Genomic DNA, 10,238 nt, shown 5'->3' on the forward strand with positions numbered 1-10,238 from the left:
CATGTCCCAGCATGCTCAGCCAGCCCGCTCCAGCCGGGGTCCCCCGCTGCTCCCGGCCCTGTGCCCGGCCCTGTTACACCGCCAGGGGCTGGGCGCATTTTCCTGTCTTGGTCCTCTGTGGGAAAGCCCCACCTGTGCTGTGGGTAGGTACTGCTCACTGGAACAGCGAGGCGTCTGTGCTAGCAATCCTTTCTCCCCGTGTGAAAGTACCCGTTCTTTGCTGCTCCCCTTTTCCCTACCAATGCGCTTGCCACACTGGAGATCAAGCCTCAGCTTTGGATCTCATTACCCTAATCTTTATAGCTGCTTATCATAATCTTTGTAGTACTTGTGCAATGTTCTCCAGCCTGTAGTGCTGGGTGTTATGAAGTTCAAGGCACTAAATGTGCAAGTTCTTGGGGGCAGAACTACCTCAGATATGCAACCTTATTGCTTTGTGGAGTTCCCTTATATCTTTTAGTACCCCAAGAGTTCTTCCTTACTGTAGCCATCCCTTCTGTATTGGGAGGGCAGAAAGATCCCATTGGTCTTGTTCAGAATTATGGTTTGTTCTTTCCAGATCTCCCTGTATTTCCAGCTTGTAAAGGTGACCCAGACCACTGTGTTCTTTCCTGGACAAAATTATAAGTAATCCTGGTACAAAACTTATTTCTGCCCATCCACTCACATCATTGAATATCTCACTTAGTCTGTGAATTGACTAAAACAGGAGAAAGAGCTCCAGCAGGAGCAGATCCATTAACTAGGAAGTAGTGGAAGTAAAAGCAGTGGAACCAAAGCAATGATAGCTACAGGAGCCTCTTAGAAGGATCACTTCTTATCTGAGTTTCTGAAGTCCTGTTGAAGAAACAGCACGCTGTGAGTGTAGTCTGGCACAAGGTAGCTCCATCTCCCTGCTCAAGTGACTACAAATTGTTGGATACAAGGCAGAAAGAGCTTTGCAACTTTGGTGCTGGAAATATGAGGTGTTTGCCAATGGTGGCATGTTATATGTCCGACTCCCTTCTTTTTCTCAGTGGTTCTGAGAGTGTTTGAAGGGTTTAATGCTGTGCTGGATCAGAGGTTGCCTCTGGAAAATGCTTGGAAGGGACTGTCCCCTCTCTCTCAGGTGCTAGATCTGCTGAGCAATCACAAAGTACAGTCTTAAAAAACACAGTCTTACAGTTTGTACAAACTCAGGATGGAAGTGTGGAGCACTCGACAGAGGCTTGGCCACATCAGGTGGAGGGGATACCCCTTCAGGGAATTTGGGGATGCCCAGGTTCACATATGCCACATATGCTGCAGGGACAAGTGCAGATCCTGGGTTCCAAGCGGAGCAGCTGCCTGGGAGCTGCAGGAATGTGTCACAGGAGGGTGCTGCTGGCTGGCGGCTGCTCAGTGCTCTGCAGGACAGCTCTTGCTGTGGCAATTGCTTCCACAGGTGCTGGATTGGCAAGCTCAGAGATGCTGGGGACTGATCTCTCATCCTGCTGCTCTCTTTTGCCAGCTGTCCTTTGCCTGCCTGTGGAGCACAGTTCATTTCCATGTGTGGCTTCAGCTTTACTGATGCAGAAGTTAGCAGATTTGCCAGCTTTGTGAGGTGAGGTCTTCCGTTTAAATCCTGAACTGGCAAACCTTGAGGCAGGGATGACTTAAATGTCTGCCCTCTCCTTGAGTTAATCTCTTGCTAAGTGCAGGCAGGGCGTTTGGTCCTTCTGAGGCAGCTCATGAAGGGGGTGACCCCCAGGGAAGGGGTGACAGCACTGAGCCTGCCAGAGTTCATTTGGACAATGCTCTCAGACACGTGGGTGATTTTTGGGATTGTCCTATGCAGAGCCAGGAGTGGGACTCAGCGATCCTTGTGGGTTCCTTCCAACACAGGATACTGCACGATTCTAAATGGCAGCCTCTGTTTCTGAGATGTTTGTATCCTGAGGGTTGGCATAATCTGCTCATTCCACGTGGGCGTGGAGAATGTGTACCTGCTGTTCCCTTCACAGCTGTCCTTGGAGCTGTTCCCTGAGCCACCTCATCTGCCTTGTTTAATCAGAAGTGTTGCTGTCTCCTACCCAGGCCCTCTCTCAGGGCAGTCTCCTGGTTGCTAGTTGGACAGTACCTTACTTACATTTTACTGCAATGACTGAAATAATTGGTGCATTTAAGAAGAGGCGCTCATTTGAAATGCCTGGGCTCTAATTCCTTCCCAGTTTCCCCATCCCTCACATTCCTTTCTCCCTGAGCTCGGCTGGTGGGAACCGGCTTTGTTTGTGCCTCAAAACTCTGCTCGCTTGCCCCTTGCTCTCCCCCCACCCCTACCCGAGGGCTCTGAGCTGCTCCCTGGAGAGCAATGAGTGACATCTCAGCTTCCTCGTTGAGGATCCTTAGATCTTTTTGGCTCTGTTTCATTGTATCCTCTGTCCAACCCCAGCTGCCCTCGGACAGCTGCCAGATGTCAGAACTGTGACAGGTCTGGCTGAGGACTCGTGTCAGTGTTTCCAGCATTCTCTGCCCACAACAGCTTTGTGCTACAGTAAAACAGCATCCAGAGAATATGTATCACTTCCCTGGGGGGAGGCAGCAATGTGTCCGTGAGGTGTCTGTGTCCCAGGTATGGTTTTGTGGATTTTTCTGTTATTAGGAAAAACAACACTCTCATTCATCCCCCTCAGGCTAATGCTGATGTCACATGGGATACAGTGTGATTTGGTGTCATCATGAAGCATTTATACAAAAAGGATCATTAGTTCTCATTGTTCTCCACAGCAGTAAATGACAAAGACACAATGATGTACTGATTGTAACAGAAGGGATTTTCCTTCTGCTTTCCATCCACAGCCCTTGAAACCTTTTTCTAACCCTGTTAAAGAACTATTGCTCTGCATTAGGTAGGAGCCTAATGTGAGAGAGAGAGACTGACACAAATTGTTTGAATACTCATGGCAATTTGGTTACTGAAATGGAGTTAAATTCCTTGTCAGTTTTTCTGATCTTTCTATCGCTTGACCATAAGCATATAAATGTCTACTTTTATTAGTGGGAGAACACTGTCTGGAGGTCAATGTAGCTTTATTATTAGGTTTTCTTTGATAAAAAATATTGTATCAACTTAGTGAGATGTTTTCAATAATGGAACTTCATTGCCATTCTCCTGTAATTAAATATTGATTCCCTAGTTCTTTCTATAAAAGCCTAATGCCTTCCCTTATTATGTGACTCTCCCACCTGTTAAGGTCTGATTTCATGAAATGTTGTCTGTGCTGTCAACATCAGCTTAAAATATTCCAACCTCACTGTTTTTTCCTGCCCTGGCCTCACAGTGCACTGCCTCCCAAATTTCTGCCACTGCAGTTGTTGGTGTGCTGTAAATCCGATCAGGGAGCCGAGCTGGTTCTAACAAGTGCGTCATTGTTTGGGCTTTTTTGTTGGTTTTTTTTTCCCCCCCTGAAGTGGTGTGGTTCACAGTGCTGCTGCAGGAAAAAATTGTGCTGGCACAACTGAGAGAACAATGTGATCAGGGCTAGGTGGGGAGGCAGAGGTTCTGCTGCCAGACTGTTCATCTCTGAATACACAACTGAATTGCTCAGCAGAGCTGCCTTCTGCTGCATGAGGCATGACTATTGGAAACCCCATCAAAGTGGTGCCCACCCCATCCCCACACCCAGTAAGTGTTCCAGTAGGCATTGCTAAACTTAAGGGATTGTCAGTGTTATCCTTCACTCAGATTTACAGTCTGATCTGAAAGATCAACTGAAAAGTCTCTTCTGGAAGGAAGTAACATCCACGGCACCTGCAGGGAAAGAAGAGATCATGGGAACGATTTCACACTTACTCCAACATTATTAACAGTCTGGGATATGGTTTTCCAGCCTCTCTTTGGTTTAGAGATCTCATGAGCAGGTCAGGTGTCCTGTTGTCTCTTTCCAACACAAACTGACCCCTGTATTGGAACAGTTTGGCATTGTGACCATGACTTTGAGCAGAAATTAGGTGAATGATTCTTCGTGTTTTAAACCTGAATGATGTGGAGCTGGCTGCAGCTGTTGGTGCCACAGATAGGTGAAATCCAATGCCTGAAACTTTTTGCCAATATGTGTTTTTGCCTGTCATGGAACCTGTTTTCTGCTGCCTTGTACCATTGCTTGTACCCACGTAAAAATAAGAAAATGCTATTAAATCGGAATAACAGCAGTTTATCCACATGTAACAGCTGTCACAAAAGATACACAGTGCAGGCTTAGACTCAGCAAGTTTATCCTTGAACTTTTGGCCTAATCTGCTGCTTTTTCCATTTCCTTTAGAGAGAAGCAAGGACTTGCTGAGAAAGGCAGAATGGTTTTCTACATCTTTGGCTGAGGTTTCCAGCACAGACACTTCAGCTCCAATGAGCTTTCCACTGCCACAGAGATGGAGGTGCCTGAAGGTAAGTGTGGCTGGATCCTGCACCCTCGGGATCTGGAGAACCTGGAAGGGTTTCCTGCTGTAATGTGGATGACAAAGCTCTACTGTTCAGGACATTCCAGAGGTCATTTGCTGTGCCAAATTTTACTGGTAGCAGAGTATTAGGCACCTAAAGGCAGGAAGACAGTACAGTTTGGAGTAGTCGCCAAGCACTTGGACCAGACTTAAAACTTCATTCTGAGAGCAGTATTGCTATGCCAGGACATGGATAACATGTGTGTGCCTGTCTGTTCTTTCATCCTCCCTCCCAGTGTAGTGTCAGGGTGATGAAAAGCTGCATGTGAGGGCCAATTATAATACTTATCACTTCCTCTGACAGTGCCAAGATACCATTTTTTAATGTGGCTCCATTTTTGTTTTGATGCTGACACACAGCCAGTGAGAAGGTGAAAACTGCTCACTTCAAGAAGGCTTGTCTCTCAGCCTCTTTATCCTTTTGGATTTATGCCTTGCTTTTAGGATATAAAACTCCCTTGTGTTTGCATTAACACTTAGCATTAAAAGAAATCAGGAACAAAGGGCTAATGTTCCTTTAAAAGAAAAAAAATTCATGCCCTATTTCAGTAAGATGCTTAATATTCTTGTGAATGGAGGCTGTAAGGCATGTTAAACTGCCCTGTGTGCTGTTTTTCCAATTTACTAATCCTGCTGATTCAGACTTTACCAGCAAACTTGCTACAATTAACTGCTTTGTAGATGCAGTTGTAACATGTCAGGTTGCTGTTAGGGCAATGCCTGAGGAGCCTGCACGTCCCATCAAAGGGTTAAGCTTTTCTCTAACATTTATTCTGAGGCACATGCCAGGTGAGGACTTGTACAGAGCTTTACTGATCAAATGTTGAAGCAAACCCCCTCAGTTAAAAATAAGCAGCTAGTTACCTGTTCCTGTACTATTACCTGTAGTATCAGTAGTAAATATTTATGTCATAGTAGCATCAGAAACCCTGCAGGGGTTTTTATGGCAGGTGCCTCCAGTAGCTATGTTGGCAGCTCGCTAGTGTAGGACACTTGGAACCACGGACACCTATTTTTATTTGAGCTTACATAGCTTGTGAGGATGCTTGTTGGTATTTCTCTTTCATTAGGGGATAAATGAGGATGTTTTTAATAGGGTTTGACACGGCTTGCAGACCACACTGAACCAGCAGTGCTGGAGGGGATAGACATAGACTGCTGTTGTTCTCAGGTCTGGCATATGAGGTAAGAAGGCTGGGGAAGGATAATTCTTTGGTCTTTTGGCATAGATTGTACATGTATCTCCAGGCAGTGTTTTGAGCTGGCAGAAAGCAGTGCTGGAGAAGTGGCTAGAAATAGATGGAGTGATGATCTCAGCAGTGACCTGCCTGGGCTAGAGCTGCATGACCTTTAATGTTAACTAAAAGATGCACTCTTTACTGTCGGGAACAACTGAAAAATGGAAATGATATTGGCTTCCCTAGGTGGGCAAACTCGACTTGTTTATTGCCTGGATTTTCCACAAGTGAAAGCTGTGAGGTGTGAGGCTGACTGAAGGGAGGCAACTGCAGTAAGGGAAACAGCCATTTTGATAAATCATTCATAGATCTGCCCAGTCCCTCACTCTACCAGCGACCTGAGCTGTTTGCCATCTCGTGACCCCTTGCTCAGACCTGCCCCTTCTACCCTTTCAGCACCATGCTGTGTGTTCTGTTCTTTCACTGCAGGAGACAGACACTAGTGCAGGGCCTGATTTGTGATGTGTCAATCAGCTTTGGCAGCTGCCAGCTGGCATGCAGAGGGAGAGATGCTGTGGTGCTTGGCTGCAATGGGGGTCCTCCTCCAGGGTCAGAGAATTCCTAGCTGCAGTCCTCTGCTTCAGCCCTCTCCCATGGGATGGGATGTATGATCCTGTCCTCTGAGCTCTCACTTGGTGGGCCAGAACAAATTGAGAGAATTTGATGTGTTGTTTCTACTAATGCCTTCAAATGTTTCATTTTTATTCCCAGTTAAACTGTGAATTTTGGATTATGTTGGATTGTGCTTAAACTGTTGGCTAACTAAAGCTCTGCGATGTACAGCTGTGCTTGGATTGCTCCTTTTAGGGAGACTATGCACAGCAAGAACAGAACAGATATAGACTGACCATAGATTTACTCTGTCTGACAAGACCCAATATGGAGCAGCTGACTTGACAAGTGCTGGTAAATTGCTTCCTCTTGTGTGGCATAAAACAGGTGGAGAAATCTTGTTATTTGAACAGAAAATTCCATGACGCCCATAAAGGGGAGGTTCCTGGTTTGTTTTATGAAAATAGAGTGCCATAGTGTCAAAAAAGGGCCCTGTGAAATTTCCTTATGTGGTTTGAATTTTTTTATTCCATTTCCCTCTGAGATAACTTAATTTTAGAATTGCTGTCTGGTGAAGGAGAAGGGAAGAGGTGAATGAATGACACCAGCTTAGACTCTGCAAAATAAAGGGAGATCTTTTCCCAGTGCTTCTCTAAGCCCTTTGTGAAAGATTCCCTTTCTGCTAGACAGTCACAAATAGCATTGTCCACAGTTGCCTTCCACCTGAAAGCATTAAGATCCTTTTGAAAAAGTGGGCAAAATTTCTCATCCTGTCCCCAAGCTTATGAGAAGGGAAATTGAAGCAATGATCATATTAGTGTGTTTATTCTCCTGTGTGATCAGAAGGCATAGCCAGGGTTAGCTCAAAGGAACATTTTGCTAATTTTGCAGCTGTTCTCAGTAAAACTCTTCTCAGTCAGAATCAAATGAGTGTCTAGATCTGGCTGAAAGTCATGTTCCAGAACCCAGGAACCTTGTATTTTTTCAAGCATAACCTGTAATTCAGCATTGAAAGCTTCAGGAGTCCAGACATAACAGCAAATTTTTAAGAAAATACTGAACAGGGCTGACTGATCATCCCTCTTCCTACTGGTCCCAAGAAGGACCAGTGAAAGGAAACACACTAATGCTTGTGAGAGTCGTCCTGTGGCAACTGATGTACTTCTGAAAGACAGGGTTAAAATAGGGGAGGAGAGAAGTTAGCCTGCAGGAGATTGTCAACAGATGTTCCATTGTAGTTCAAAGAGAGCTAGCAAAAGGCTTCTGCTGCAGGGATATATTCATTCTGGGCAGTTCATCACAGGGAGACCTGTTTTATGACTGGGAGGATACCTCTGGTAACTTACTTAGCTCTTTATTTGAATTGTGGGTGGGGAATCTGGTCTACCTGTAAACAGAGAGGGAGCTGAACAGTAGGAACAAACACATACTTATTTTCTTGCAGCTGTGACCACTCTCAGTCTGATCAAGATCAAGCTGGTTTTGTGATTCAGGGGATTCTTTGGCTGATGGGTCATTGACTAGAAAAAATATTATGGAGGAACTGAGGCTAACCAATATTAAACTGCTGGGGAATATGAAGCAGACCTGTGTTGAGTATGTCTTTCAAGTATACTTATTGGACAGGAAGTGGGAACAAGCACAAGGAAGACTGTGCAGGCTGTCAAGCAGATGAATAAATTGATCCCTTTGTCTTTAAAAATGCACAAATTTATCAACCTATCTATGCTTCCTTTGTGTAATAGTTAATGATTTCTTATAACATCTTACCAGTGTTGCAGAATTAACTATGGTGGGGGATCAAGTTCACAAGCTCTGTATCACCAGGCACAGTTAGGTCCTCTTCTGGGGGATTCTAAGTGCTTTGTCTTCTGAGATTGTTTTGAAGCTGTGCTCTGGCTGAAGGTTGATTTTTCTCAGATCTGTGAGGAATCATGACCCCTGCTGCATTAAAACAAGGAAGAGTCTTCATTCAAAAGTGTTTGGGTGGGGAAGTTTGAAGTCCATTTTTATGTTACAAAGTTCAGGGGGATTAAAACAAACCAAACCATAAACAATTTTGGGAAACTGCTGGGAGATTTTTATATTTGCAGTCATGGTCTTCCAGCTTTGCTTATCACTTAGGTATGTGATAAGCATATGTATCAGTAGGACTGAAAATTTGGCTGTTTTATGGGCAGTAAGTGCATGATTTCTGTTTTCTTTGTGGGAGATGGAAGGGAATATTGGAAATAAGATTCCTGTCTCACTTCTGCTATGCAGTGAAGCAGAGGTAGCAAGTACATGGGAACATCAAAGGCAGAGGCTCAGGAGGTACACTTAGAAAAACTGCTCCCCTTTCACCATGACAAATCTGCATTTATACTGATTTGATATAGTTATAGAAAATTAGGTATAAATAATGAGGAGGTGTGCAGCCTCCTGTTTGCTTCACAGGTGTCAGGAAATGACAGTAGGCATTTCTGTTCTCCCTGCATAAAAGAACACTGGATACTAAAAGCTTCCCAGGTTCTGCATCATTTCATAGCCTTCATTACTGAAAATCTACTGCTCTGCCTCTCTGGCTTGCTTCTGCACTCCTGCTCCCTGCATCAGTGGAATGTCTTTTTCATTCTGCTTTAAGGGGTAGCAAGCACAGAGGACTATTATCCATGGGAAAGCCTTATGGGAGGGTTGGTCTTACAAGAACTACACACTGCCTTGTCCACTCCAGTGCTCCTCATGGCAGTTTCTCTGTCACTGAACACAGTCTGTACCCTTATTTACAGACTTGCAGGATGACATGATGGTTAAATACAGAGAATCTAAAGCTGAAATACAGGCACTGAGCCATGAAGGACAACTGAGTGGGCAGAGAAATGGCACGAAGCACAGGTAGACCTGCCCATGGTATAGCAGCTCTAGGACTGTCACTTCTCAGCTGCTCAAATCTCCTTCCCTTCAAAACATGAGTCTGGAGAGGAGGAGGGGAGGACAGAGGAGGCAAATGGGTCTCAAACTCTGCATTTCTTTTACCTGGGTTTCTTTCCCTTCTATTTAACCTTAAACTCAAGTGATTTGGTTGATTCTTGGTCCCTTGCTAATTAGTAATATGCTCGTGTTTTAGTCCAGGAAACATTAAAACTAAATCTCATCAGAAGTAACATCTATGTTCAAGGAGAAATGCAGAAGTTGGCAACAGCTGGTTACTGGTTCTGTCAGTTCTTTTGCTGCACAGGAAAGGTGAAGCCCACACAACTGGCCCATGGTTCATCTCCAAACCTGGCCTCCTCAGAGGTTGCATCATCTGGCTGTGAGGTCAGAACTTGGCTGGGCAAAGGCACAAAGCTTCGTGTGTCCCAGGGGTGGCTGCCTGCACAAGCCTGTCCTGCTGCTGCCTCTCCAGCTAACACAGCTTTGCTCTATGTTACCTCTCCAACAAGGCAGCTCAGCAGTTTGTTCTGCAGAGAATGAATCAGCTCTGAGTGGGTTTAGTAGTAAAAAAGCAGAACAGAGAAAACTCCAACATAAACCACCAGAATAATGCTGACTTTAGACCTGAGAAGACTAGCTTAGTTGCGGCATGTTTGTTCTGTTACACAGTTATTCTGTTTTGTATGGTTGTATGTTGGGACAGGACTGAAATCTCTGCAGGGCTTAGAGTTCACCCTCATGTCTTCAGATTACTCAGCAAGCACTTTACTAGGCTACAAAGTCTGTGTTTGCTCTCCCCTTGCTCTAGATCTTTCAAGGATTTGCTTTTCTAGATTTGTTGTGGGAATTCTTCAGAAAACAGCAAAAGCCCAATTACCAAGTAGTTTCTCTCACCACGTTTTGCTTTTGCAATAGAGAATCTTTAATACAAGCAGTCTATGACATGAGCTGACCAATTTTGCCAAAGTATTTTAACATCTAGGAAAGACTGTTAGCTCAGGAGAGACTCTTACCAGGTCTGCAGCAAAAGCTGGGCTTTTGAGTACTTACCTCCCTGCGGCTCTGAGCTCTGAAGGGAAG

The 10,238-nt window shown here is 44.8% G+C and overlaps 1 protein-coding gene across 2 annotated transcripts in view; it reads left to right on the forward strand.

Annotated features, from left to right (window-relative positions):
* Positions 1 to 22: 22 nt before the first annotated feature.
* The window catches only part of TESK2 (testis associated actin remodelling kinase 2), a 115,654-nt gene continuing 105,438 nt past the window's right edge, over positions 23 to 10,238 (forward strand). Inside the window, exons 1-2 of one of the 2 annotated variants that reach the window (XM_085067723.1) lie at positions 23 to 143; positions 4,288 to 4,402. The gene's annotated coding sequence lies outside the window, so the exon portion shown is untranslated. Of the gene's footprint in view, positions 144 to 4,280; positions 4,403 to 10,238 lie in introns of both variants that reach the window. The other variant, XM_085067722.1, reaches the window with a different exon arrangement.

Source organism: Lichenostomus cassidix, chromosome 8 (genome assembly GCF_008360975.1).
Source record: "Lichenostomus cassidix isolate B80296 chromosome 8, HeHo_3.0, whole genome shotgun sequence".
In the NCBI taxonomy this organism is placed as follows: domain Eukaryota; kingdom Metazoa; phylum Chordata; class Aves; order Passeriformes; family Meliphagidae; genus Lichenostomus; species Lichenostomus cassidix.